Source organism: Falco biarmicus, chromosome Z (assembly GCF_023638135.1).
Source record: "Falco biarmicus isolate bFalBia1 chromosome Z, bFalBia1.pri, whole genome shotgun sequence".
Lineage (NCBI taxonomy): Eukaryota > Metazoa > Chordata > Aves > Falconiformes > Falconidae > Falco > Falco biarmicus.
This window is the reverse complement of record NC_079311.1, coordinates 72,759,322-72,772,832: the sequence shown is the minus strand read 5'-3', so window position 1 is coordinate 72,772,832 and position 13,511 is coordinate 72,759,322. Positions and strand designations below refer to the sequence as shown.

Below are 13,511 nucleotides of genomic sequence, written 5' to 3'. Positions count from 1 at the left end.
ACTTAAAACAAAGGGGCCACATGAGGATCTTACCTTCAGATGCCCAGACTTTGTCATTGAACCTGGTAGTTTAGTTAGACTTGGTGGTTTAGTTAAAACTTTCATCTTAACAGGTAATTTCTCCATCAATTAAAACTAATCTTTACTCTTAACTTAAAGCATGTACCTTTCAATTTTTTTTTTTTATTTTTAGGTTTTTTTGCTATTTTTACTCTGTATTCACACCTACCTTTCGTATCACCATAGCACGACTGCCCTATCACAACTGAATGATGTTGTTCTTTATTTCCTCTTTGCATTCGCAATTAAGTAAAATTAATCTTATAAAGGAAAAGCCTACTCTCTTTGGATTGGCTTCCTTGAACTTTCATGATGTCCCAGTTAAAGTTTAGGGGTGAAGAAGCAGCAACAGCAGCAACAGCAGCAATCCAGTTTTTGACCAAGCTGTGAGTGGATTTAGATTTGGCTACAAGTCACCTTTGCTTTTCTTTTGTTTCCACCAAGGAAGCAAAGTCACACCACATGGAAGCACCCAAAATGTGCTATTCATCAAATAGATTATTCTGTCCTAAATCACAAAACCTCCATTTTTGTATCATGATTGCTTCTCCTGATTGTTCATGCTCCGCTTAGAGGTCTGAAGTTTTCAGAAATTATCGGTGTCAAGTCTTATGAACCAATACATGCTCACAGGGAATGTTATGTACCACATGTTCACCAGGAGCAGAAACATGGCAATTTAAAAGTACTGCTAATACGGAATGACTTCACCCCGAGGGAATAATGAATGTGTTGACAGATTTCCCACTCAGAAACTCTGATTACCTCAGGTTGTCAGGTGGTTGAAAATCAGGAGATGAGAAAATTCCGCAAGACAAGGAAAACAAATGATATCAGATGTAACAAATGTGCTGAATGAGATCTTTTCAGAGATTATTAACTGTAAAGCTAAAGGGATCATAATGATAATCTAAACTATATACAAAGGGGATAGGACTCACCTAAGTGCAACCCTAAACAGCAGAGATCTTTCAGAAAACATTTTTAGTATTTATTCTTAAACTTTCATTCTTTCACATTTTTAATTCAGCAACCTAGAGTGGGGTAGGTAAAAGAAACAAAAATAACACGGAATGCCTTTGGCACTAGCAGTTTCTTAGAAATATAAAACAATCCCCTAGCTACTTTTTGGGGCATTATGTCAGGCTGCCCTAAGACCTCAGGTTGCTTAGTTGGTCATATGCTGCTGCAAGGTGTGGGTGAGTATGTGGCAGAGGAAAGTTCACCTGACAGCGCCACGGCTGTGCTGGGCAGACAGATGCTGCAGGCAGGAGAATAGCTGTTCCTGTGCTGGTTCCTGCTGCCCCACAGAGTGTCTGCAGAGTTCATCCAACGGCACCAGAGCACCTCATGCACACTCCACAGGTACAACATGTGGACACAGGAGCGTACGTATTCAAGAAGCTTCTAAGTACTATTCTGAAATGCTCACATGTTGCAAATACTTCTGGAATACTCTGTCCCTCCCAATGCCCATGACACAAGATGAGAAACCTGGACTATGGAAACAAGTAAGTGCTTTGAGATTTACACTTGTCTGAATCTTTGCAAATTTAGATTTTTTTCTCAGTATTTCTTATCATGTTTTTCAGTGAAATATGGAAAAATATTAATGATAAAGAAGCTGGCAAAAATGAATCTGCAGTCCTGCAGTGGATTTTCAAATTCTGAACTACTGCAGATCTCAGCTTGAACTGTTCCGTGGCAGTGAGCAGCTATGCTTGTGTATACTATAATTTAAGACAGAACTGATTGATTTGTCTCCCAGTTTGTCTCCCTTCCCTGTTCTAGTCACTTCAATGTATATCCTAATAAATGCTCATAATAAACTGAGTTGAATGTTTGAATTGGATGGAAAAAAAGGGGTATCTTTTTTTTTTAGGGAAAAGTAAACTTATTGTATGCTTCCCCAGATTCAACCTCAAGATACATCTTTCAGATGAATCACTGTAGTTACAAGTAGACTCCTCAGTCATGCAGTCAGAAACTGATACAAATTTCCTTATAGTTGGGTGCTTCTGGATTTTTCATTTTAAGAATTCTGATCCAAACTCTTCTGAATCTTCAACTGAAAATCCTACATAGTTTATTTTGAAATAAAAATTATACAAAACCTTTGTAAGGTCACCAGCTATCCTGTAACTCGAAACACAAAACTTTTTTACTGCAAGAGAAATTTCCAAAAGAACATAGAACATATAGAAAACATCACTAACACTGCAGAATTCTACCAAGCATAGGTGGCTTCTGGGCATATGAAGTTACTTGCTATACACTATGAACTTAAGAAAACTTCTGTTGATCAGCTGTAGAAAACTGCCATGCAATGTGACTGAACTCAAAGCACATTAACAGTTTGTAATTCCTAAACCAAATATGTAGGGTGTGATATCCTAAGTAAGATGAGGACTAGATGATTTTCCTGTTTCTCAATATTCACACCTGAAAAAACAGGAGAACGATTTTGATGGTGGTTGCAACAGCTGCAAGTCTCATAAAGTCCTTTTGTATTCCTTCTTACTCATAACAGACAAGCAACAATTTGTAAAGTAGTCACAAGATACTCAGAATAAAGTTTGTACTAGTCCAGACCATACAAAAATTGATAGTAGATCTTCAAAAAGGAAAAGCAGAGATTTAATTTACGCTGAGTGAAATTTTTGGTTTGAACTTTTATTTAGACACACAAGTTAGAGTGAGCTGAAACATTTAATGAAGTGTTTCAGAAGAGAAAGAAAACTTAAACAATATCATCACAGATTTTTATGAAGAAAGCTTTTACATTTTTGATGCTTTTGTAATTATCTTTATTTTTTTTCTAAATAAACTGCTCCACAGTGATAACTTGGGGTGGGGGGAGGACTGAAGAATAGGTACAGCTACAGCTGACCTATCAGTAAAAGATATTAAAATGGGATGAGCCGGTTCTTTAAAAGGGCTAAGATCAGCCTCAAATGAGCTAAGTTCAGCCTAGTTGACCATGCAGCGGGAGTAAGTACAGAGTCATGTGACAGGGGATATTTAACTCAGGGCCAAGCTAAGGGGAAACGTGATAGCAGAGGTAACCAAGAATGGAGACCAAACCAGGGAATGAAGGTGTCCCCTGAAAAATATAGGGGACCAGTCAGGAAAAGGCACCGGGAAAGTCATTGTGAGTGAAGTTATTAGAGCATTAGATCAGTCCTGTTAATTAGTACAACCAAGGACTTATGGTACAGGCTGAATTGCCCTTTGATCTTACCCTGTGAAGTCCTAGAGCCTCCCTGAGAGGCAGCTCTACTGGAGGAATAAATAGCAAACAGTGGTGCTGAAGCTGAATCCAGGGAAAACTAAGGTTTTCAGGGTGGAGTAGATGTTTGAAAGAAGGCAAGCACTTGGGACAAAAACCTAACACAATTCTGCCTGAAGGATAAAAATTGTATTGATGTTTATGTATGTACACGCAGGTACATAAATATATAGAAAACAATTCAAAGTTTGGAAATTTGAGTATCTGGAACTGCTGGAATATTAGCTTCAAACAAGACAAAACCAAGAGGTAGTAGGAAGAAAGGATTTCTGTTGTTTCATGAGTCTGTAACTAACCTGCATCTAATTCAGTGAAGAATACAATCCTGGGAGAGCAGAAGTTTGGATTGAAATCCTGATGCAGCTGAAGGAAGTGGCTGAACTCCATTTGCTTCACTGCAGTAAGGAATGTGTAGAAGTCAAACTGCCACAATCTAAATGAAGGCCAGAGCTTCTGAAAGCCACCTTTGCTCCCAAGTACCTGGTTTCTGATAGCAGAGCTTCATTTGCAACAGGTGTTAATTCAGCTGGAACCAAGCAAACCTGACACATTTAGAAAAGCTGTTTAGCTGGGCAACAAAAAACTAGATGACAATCCAATGGAAATAGCTTAAAAAACATACAAAGCTCTTCTTAAACATAAACATGAACATTATGAGACCCAAACTCTCCTTCTGAGCTCAGTCCACTGGAAAATGTTGCCTGTCAAAGCACCACATCTTTCACAGGAAAATTTAGTGGGGCAGAGTTCAGTTTTAACAGCACAAAAATTGCTACGGTTACCTATCAGGTTTTGCTCCTCATTGCCTTTACGCTAACTGCATTTATCTAGATTTTGTTTTCCTTCAAGATCTGCAAGCTCCATGCCAAATAAGGGTCCTGTTAATCTTTGTGTCAGGCTTTATCTAGGCTGGACTTCATCACAGAAAACCAGTATGTGCACTCACACTGCAGACCTTGTTCTATAGATACTTTCGGTGCCACGAAAAATGCATACGGTAAACGGCTGCATTCATCACGCAGACAGTCAAGCATGACTTGTTGCTTAAACTTGCTCACTGCCTGGGCAACCCACCTCCCTGCCTTGGTAGTGCCGAGTTCAGCTCAGTAATTGCAAGCCAACTCTGAAAAGAAGAGAAGGCTGCTAGCTGCAGCACAGCATTTCTGCAGCAGGAAGCTTATGCTGGCTGAGAATCCGTACGCTGCCTTGCAGGCTGCTGCGCTCCCTAGAGGGAACTCGTAGCAATGGAAGCTGTATTCATTAACAGATTATTAATGAATTCCCAGGTGACTGCTGGAATAGTGAAAATATTACAGATGATGATGGTACAGCGTTTCAGCAGAATGCAGGGAAAATTGGCTAAAAAGGTGCTCCTAGGATCAAGTCACACCGTTTTCTTTACTTCTCGCCAGCTCAGTTACCAGCTTTTCTTTCCTTTCTCTCTGTTTCCCTTCAGCATCTGAGTGCCAGTTCATGCCAATATCAAAGAATTCCGAAGGTAAGAACACAAAACAGGACCTGCTAACTAGTGAATGTATACAGAAACACAGGAGAGGGTAACACACAGGAAGAATAAAATAATAGCTAAGGAGCATTAGACAGTGGAAAATGTGATGGCAGTTACGGGAGCTTCAGGAGGCTTGTTTCCTGAACCAACATATTTTCATTAATGAATAACATAAATAAGATAAAATTACTTTTATATATATATTTATATATATATATTTATATAAAATATAAATGACATAAAGCAGTAATAACATGATATTAGTATACAAAGTGCATTAAAAATGCTTAAAAAAATAAACGCAATCCTGAATATAATTGTAAAAACACATATAGAAGGAGTGGCATCTCTGTGTCTGGCTTATTTCAGTGTTTCAAAAGAGAGACCACTGACTGACAAGTTAAAAAAAAAATATTTCCAGAATGTGAACCTTACAATATTTAGCATACCATGTTCAGTTGAACTGATTTTACTTTTTTGTAAGTTTTAAATTTCTGCTAACAGAACTACAGTCTACTCTGTCCTTTATGACACAGAACCCTTTATAGTCAGGTAAACATACAGTAGGAACAGATTTAACTGCAATACTTACTTTCGCCTGGTAACGAAAAGTATGCTGACCCATGTCAATTCATGAATGCTTCCTGAACAAGGACTGGAAAATCCAGCATTTGAAAGAGTTTCACATATATTAAAAAAAAAAAAAAAAATATTAAAAAATCCAGAAAGAAAGTGGGGAAAAAAGACCCCAAAGCATAAAGATAAACAAAGAGCAAGCCTTTAAGGTTTACAGCTCTGACTGCAAAATACTCAGCTTGGCAGCTGTAGGAGAAATACAACTCTGTGTACTTGTACACGTTCTCCCCGTTAGAGGAGGAGTCAGTTTTGCAACACTTACGTTCGTTGCTGGAGGCAAAACAGTGATTCTCTTCAGTGCAAGCAATGTTTGGAGCATGACAGCTTTAAATGTGAGAGGTATACTCTGTAGCATAGGAATGCATCAGGAGAAAAAGATTATTTTTAAGCATCAGCTACATACTCTACAGCTTGTTGAGGCTCCTTTTAAATGCTTACTGCCTAGGATGGTTTTTTCCGGTTTGTTTTTTTGTGGGTTTTTTTTTTTGCTTGGTGTCTTTTTTTTTTTTAAGAGAAAACTAACAGACCTTCAGCATAAACTGCATCCATAATACTCTGTGTGCCAGTAGTCCTTGTTTGATATTCTAGAATAGCAGAAAAAAATAAATTATTTTTACAAAAAAATGATAGGTGTTGGTTTTGCATCATAAAGCTGACTAAACAGAAGAAAACAGCCTTTTTTTTGTAATTCTGTTAGCTTTCCCCCTGTGATTTGCAGGGAGTTTTAGGTTATGCCATAGGGTTTTGAATTTTACTGACATACTCAATTGTTCACTGGTCATCCACCTCTACTTAACTGAAAACATCTTTACATATTCTTATTAATGCTTTCTTTGAATAACATTTTTATCCTCTCTGCATTCATGCCAGTGAACAGAATAGAAAATAAAATGCATGCATGTGTAGTGAAAATTCTTTTAAGCAAGAAGATTGAGCCAAAACATTCTTTTTCTTAACAAAGCAAGATTTCTGTGGTATGGATGTGAAGCTGTTATTAGAGGCAAGTCTCTCCAATCAAGGCCAGAATTTTTCATATCTGGTCACTAAATGGACATTCTGCAGAATATTTAAAATAATCAGCAATCATATGAACAGTTTCTTAGCAAGACAGGCAAACATTTTCAGGTGAGAAACACACACATTTTGATTTATCCACATGGGGATTATAAAACTTCAAGTGTTTCTTCAGCATGGTTTGGGCTACGCTAACTGCCAGCTGCTACTGAGAAGAACGGTTTCAGTTTGCACCTCCACCTGCGTTGCTCCCTTCCATCCATCATGTGTGCTGTGTTATCCATTTGACTCAATGTTAAGAAGATAGTCTAGGGAGCTAAACTGGTGGAAGGCATTTCCTGTTGCAAATTTCTGAACAGGCTCACTCTGAGGTTAAACATGCTGGCGGTAGGGGAATGGAATGCATAGCTGGCAGTAAAGACCCAGCTAAGTGTATCATAAACTATTGATCACATGCTCACAGCGTTCAGCCAGCTCTGAGCAAATTCCACCAGTGACTCTCTGTGTTGAAAGGGATGAAACTGCTCCTGGTAAATAGGGAATGTGTGCTTGAAAAGATGCTATCATCTCAGAAATAAGAGGAGGAACAGAAGGTAGAATGTAACAGGTATTTCACCTGCCAGAAAAGATGTAGCAGGCTGTGGCTGGTGGTTTTACTTCTGCATCTGCTTGTCCCTGCTAAATTTGGGTGGGGAGATCAAAATGGGGAGTGGGGGAAGAGAGAGATAAGATCCTGCCTAGGAAAGAGATTTTCAAAATGAAGGTCAATCAGGAAGTACTGTCTACACCATCACTCTCCTAATTTCTCTAAGAAGAGTGTAAAACCTTAAGGTCTGCATGCACATTTGCCCCCCCCTAACCAAAACAGGCTTTGTACCCCGGAATCAAATTGGTGGGAAAAAGAAAACTAAAACCATATCACTAATATTTAGTAAAAGACAAGGTGAGGGATGAGAGTTAAGAACTATCACTGAGATCTGTAACAAAGATAACCTTTCACATTTAAACCTGCGCTATCCAGTCTATAGCTAGCTGATGTAATGCAACCTTGGTAACTGTAGCAGCAGGCAGTGCAATGTGAAATAGTTCTTAAATACTTCCCCAGGATTTTGAGTTCATTTTTTTTTCAGCTTTTAATGAGTACTGTGTGCCTGTGGCTACACTACTAGCAATATTCAAGCCAGTCAGTCAAGTCTGTACAAGCACATTCAGCCTCTGGTGGAATACTGCCAAGAAGACAACTGTGATCCTAGGAGCACTGGATTAAGGAGAGTATTTTAAGGTAGTAGTATGATCTCGTACGCGCAGAACACAGGTCACCCACGTTCAAGAAAGATTTTGTCAAATTAAGACAGGAGAAAAGGAAGGTCACTGCAATGAGGTAAAGGCTCTAAAGCCTATCTATTAAAAAGTAACTGACAGAACGTGGCTCATTTAGTATGACAAAGTAAAGGCTGAGGCAGAAAATGGAACAGGCACTTACTTGTCCCTACAAAGGTAATGTATGTCTGTAAATACAAGTACTGGATAAGTCTGGTAGCTTTTAGGCTAAGGAACAATGCTGGAGCAAAAACAACAGGTAGAATGAGAACATAAATAAAATCAGGTGGTAAACTAAAAGGGTACTAACCATTGGAGTATGAAAAATTGGAGCAGACTTTAAACAGGGTAAAAAAAAAGCATAGCTACTTTCAGAATAGAGCTTGGCTAGTCTTTGAAAGGGATTATCAACTTGACTCATCCCATGTCATGTAACTGGTGTATCCACTTTAGAAATCTGGTTTAGGTCAGGATCTTAAGCTGCCCCAGTAATGAACTGAGAAAGATTCCTCTGTGGCTGGTCTAGACTGATTTACGTAGAAAAGTTCATAGGCTTGGAATGTTAAAATAGGCTATTAAATTCCAAACAGCCATCCTTAATATCGAAAGATCATTTGTGGAAAAGAAGTTTAAGTACATTAAGAGAGCAATGGTCTAACTTTATTTTTGATTTAATGACATTTGTATCAGTATAACCTCACCAACCTCAGTGAAGTTAATTCTGCGTCGGAGCTCCATCAGAATTCTGACATTCTGAACAGAATTTCACTACCCTCAAAAAAAGCAAAATAGTGTCACAAGAGGAAGCATGTAGGATTGGGAGAAAGGCAGGAAGGAAGATACAAGTTGGAGAAACCAGACAAAGAAAGCAGTAAGCTTTCAGGAAAGGGCTTTACTGGTGAGAAAAATGCTAAAAGGAGCATGTCAGGCAGGGAGATTGAAAGGGCATATAAGAGGACGCTGCAATCCGCCTTTCCCTTTCCCACAGCCCTTATCTACCAAAAACCTCCAGCCTTCTGCAGAGAGTAACAGTTTGTATAGGAGTTGTGGCTGTCCCTGCCCTTCCCTGTGCCCCTGGAGAAAAAAAACCAAAACCCAAAACACTAAAAACCCCAGAGGACAGAAAACAGGGCGAGCTTCTTTTTTTGATTGTAGAGGAAAGAATATATGAAATAAAAGAGTAGAGAAAGAATTCATAGAACTACAGGGAAAATTATATTTTCTTCTGCTGATGTCTACTTCCCTTACCATGACCTCCTCTGAAGAAACAGCAGCCAAACCCCTCTGATGTGAGTCTCTTTAGAGACAGACAAAATAAACTTAGAGAACATTTGTCATGCAAGAGAAGATGCGGCAGGTGCCATGGCTGCTCACTCACATCTCACATCACCCACGTGTCTCAAAAGTCCTGCCTCTTATCACACTGCAGGTTTGCCCCAGAAATACAGCAAAGAGCCCTAGGACCAGGATGTCCTGAGCCCGTTTTGACAGAGCTGTAGCCCATGCTCTCTGTAGCCCGTGATGGGCTGGCAGCTGAGGCCGTGCCTTCTTGTTTACCCGGAAGTACCCCAAGAACAGCAAGTTCAGGTCATTCTGCAAACACTCCACGTCATCAAAAATACAGCCCTTCCCTGTTTCTGGAGTTTTGGTCATGGACAAAAACACTGGTTCTGGTTTATTTTCAAGATCTGTTCTTAACACATACTCCATTTCCAGCCCTTACATTTGTGAGTCTATTTTTTTATCCTTTGCACCTCTCAGACAAAACCACAATCACTCTAATTGCCAGTGTGTTGTGCCACTGTAACCCTTCCTCAGACCTCCATAGTAGTCTGCACTTGGGGCACCTTATTCTTGCACTTCTGTTCTTGGGATACATGAGATTGCCATTTGCCACAGAAATCCTCAGTCTTTTTTACCCTCAGACGTGCTAATAATTTTTGTATGAACATGTAGTCGTTGGTCACACAATGGGATCTCAGTCAGTGTGACCTCTCAGCACACCCACCACTCTGGAGAGCAGACACAGCTTCAGGAGCCCAGTGGCCATGGGCAGGCAGGAGACCACATGGGTGTGACTGACGGTGGCAAAGTGGCCGCTGAGATGAGCAAAGGAAGGGAGGAGTGCCTGGTCCTGAGGGACCTGACACTTTTCCAGGGTAAGCCTGCCATGCGACTGTGGCAGACACGACTTCTGCCAGAAGTGAGGTCACTTACCTTGTGTGAAAGTTGTCCTTTAACTACTAACGAAGGATTCCATCTACCACACTTACCCATGCTGCAGCCAGTGCAACTCCTCATCTGCGTTGATAAAACAGAGAAGACTGGGATTCTACAAAGTTAGGTACAGTGCGAAGACCTAGCTAGCTCTAACAGTGCTGAAGATAATTGGAAGTCTTAGAGAGCCTGAATGAATTAATGAACAAATGAATTAATCAGATCTTCTAGTTTTACAGAAGTTGTTTTGATATATTTATTTTTGTTTTGAAATTATAAACACATCTTTGGTATTTACATAACTATAAGGAATATGCCTGTCATCATGGAGAGCTGTTCTTCAGGAATCATCCTTGTCTCATGATGCCCAATATACATTCAAAATACTTTGATAATTTTTTTTTAATACAGACTTCAGTCTGTAAGTGTAACGTTATCTAATTCAGCTTTGTATCACTTGCCCTCTGAACACCTGTAAATTCATATTCAGCTGTCCAAGGCCGGCATGTTCAGCTGAGTTGACCTGTTGATATAGATGAAATAATTGCTGTTTCTTGGATGGGGTCATCGCACAATGTGGCAGCTTCCTACTTCACTAAGCCATGCTTGATGACTGTCTCCTAGAGAAATTTGTGAAACGTTCCTATCTTTTTTTTAACTGTGGACTTGTATCAAACCCTTTCAAACAAACCCTGCAGCTTTCATGTATGTCTTCACTGAATATTTCATTCTCTCACAGTTGGCACATAGTTTAATTATGGTCATTATTAAAACAGAATTGGAACATGGTGGAAGGAATGGGGATCTCACCCACTATCTGTATTTGGATTTGTTATATTTCTTGCATTTCTGCGTCAAAAGCTCCCTCCCTCCCATTTAATCATCTAGAGAAAAGGAAAAACAGTAAACTATTGTCTAGAAATATGTTTTCTTCTCATGGGAACATTCATGAAATAAAGATGATATTAATCTTGACTAATTATTTTTTTGCTTAAATTATAAACCAAAATACTTCTGTACCACAACAGCTTGGTTGATGTGAGATGCACATATACAATTACTAGGTTAACAATGTAAGATCTAACTGACAAACAATGATGCCATGAACACAAAATAGCAATCACACAATAACATGGTCTCTGTGATAGACCAGCCAACCCTTTCAGAGTCTGTTTCATCTCTTTGATCTGTAACTAAAGTTACACTATCATAAAATGAGTCATTTCTTATTGGATATTTTTACTGTTACAAAAAGCCTGCTTACATTTCTAACCCAGAATGGGTTTCCACAAAACTCTACATCTAATTAACACAGTATGTCCAACAGAATCTCATGTTGTTTGAAAAGACAAACAGGCAAAGAGGTGGTAATAAAAACAGGCTTTCAAAAGACTTGTTTCTCAGTTATTTACAGTTGCTCTTAAATTGATCTGTCTTTTGAAATATTCTAAGAAACGGTCCCATCCATTATGGTTTTATACATATTATACAGCTTTTAAAGACATTTTAAAAGACACTAAATACAAGTAACACTTAAATTCTAACTTATATGACTGTCTTATTAGTACAAGCTGTAAGAGTGTATTTTATGTATTGCCATCCTTATGTTCAAATGTGAAAACGTTAGAACTCTGCCTTGAGTCATTTGCTCCCTAAATCAGTCAGAAGTTGTTGAAGTAGGTGAGGAGATGTATGTGAAATCAATAAAGTATATAACGTGCAGGAGGCAGAACTATGTAATGATGATGAGATTCCTTCTGATTCTGTAATCTCTTCAGTTATGAACTTGGCCTAACGTACGTCTCCACGCCAGTCTGCTGACGGCCACCAGCGTAAGCCCTATGGCCAAGAGCAGAGCCTCCTGAGGGATGTGTAAATTCAGCCCTGACTGCAGCAGAATGGCTACACAAGGACCTTTCCTGAGGTGTGCCCCAATGTATTCGTGTCCCTTGTTCCAGCACAGTCCCAGGTCTCTGCTCTAACTTCTGGGCCTGGCAGCTGTGCTATCCAACACAGCTGCAAAATCTTTGCCTTCTTATATTAGGAATTTTCCAAGGCATATAATTTGTAGTGTATAATAGGACAGAACACATCATATTATTAGATGTATCTATATTAGAAGAAAACTCTCCCTTAGGGATTATTTCCAGTAAGTGTATTAAAGCCATTATGAAACAGAAAATAACGCTCACTTCCAAAAAAATACAGTTATTGAAAATCATGTTATATGATTGTTAAGAGTCATAGTGCTGTGTATTGCGTTTGCAGGGCAAGGTTTTGGTGGCGGGGGGCACAGGGGCGGCCTCTGTGAGAAGCTTCCAGAAGCTGCCCCCGTGCCCGGTGCAGCCCGTGCCAGCCGGCTCCGAGCTGGGCCCGGTGCTGGGCAAGGCCGAGCCCGTCGGTGCCGGTGGCAGCCGCAGGGACCGTGTATTTCAGATCGTGTATTTACGTGCGAGCGAGCCCAGCAGCCCCGCGGCCCCCGGGCCGGGGCAGGGGGAGGCCGGGGGGCTCCGGGCGCCGCAGCAGCGGCTCCCCCAGCCCGCGGGGCGGCCCCCGGCGGGGCGGGCCGTGCCCCCAGCCCGCGGAGCCCCCGGGGGAGCAGCTCCCCCCCCGCAGCCCGGGCAGGGCCCCCCCCGGGGCAGGGGGTGCCCGCAGGGGGCTGTGACCCGCGGGCAGCGGCGCCGGAGCAGCTCCGGGCAGGGCCCGTGGCCCCGCGGGGAGAGGAGCCCGGGCCGGGCCGGGCTGGGGCAGGGCCGGTGCCCCCGCGGGGGCCGGGCCGGGCCGGGCAGGGGGCGAGGGGGCAGGAGCGGCGGACACGAGGTGTGAACTGACCGCAGCCCCCACTCCCCATCCCCCGGCACCACGAGGGGTGAGGAGGGAGAGAAGTCAGGAGTGAAGTTGAGCCTGGGAAGAAGGCAGGGTGGCGGGAAGGTGTGTCAAGGCTCAGTTTTCATTTCTTATGATCCTGCTCTGCTCTGGTGATAAATTCATTTTCCCCGATTCGAGCCTGTTTTGCCCGGGCGAGCGCCCTGCCCCTGCCCCTGTCCCTGCCCTCACCTCCGCCCAGACCCTTTCCGTGGATTTTCTGTCCCTGCCCAGCTGAGGAGGGGAGGGATGGAGCCGCTTGGGTGGGCTCCTGGCAGCCGGCCCCAGCCAGCCCACCACATGCTGTGGTGTGTGTGTAATATATAGATTATATATATATAATGGTTGTCTAGAAAAATGTTGTAGGTGAGCAGTACTTCATTGCGTACTGAATATTCTTCATCTTAACAAGAAAGCTGCTACATTTTGCATTCACTTGCATGATTAATGTGCTAGTTTATGAAGGAGAAATACATGTGTGCTTGAGATTATTCTCTCCCAAGTAACATTTACTGGCCATGGTTGGAGAAGAGATAGTGAACCAGATGGACCTTTCGTCTGAACCAGTATGACCGTTCTCACAGCTTAAATCACGAAATGACA

At 41.4% G+C, this 13,511-nt stretch overlaps 1 protein-coding gene across 7 annotated transcripts in view; it reads right to left on the bottom strand.

Moving 5' to 3' along the window:
- The window catches only part of PRLR (prolactin receptor), a 122,872-nt gene that overhangs the window by 81,176 nt on the left and 28,185 nt on the right, over nt 1-13,511 (bottom strand). For 6 of the 7 annotated variants that reach the window (XM_056324806.1, XM_056324807.1, XM_056324812.1 and 3 more), the window contains exon 1: nt 5,449-5,715. The exons of the other annotated variant lie outside the window; for it this stretch is intronic. The gene's annotated coding sequence lies outside the window, so the exon portion shown is untranslated. Of the gene's footprint in view, nt 1-5,448; nt 5,716-13,511 lie in introns of those variants that run through there. 7 annotated transcript variants of the gene reach the window in all.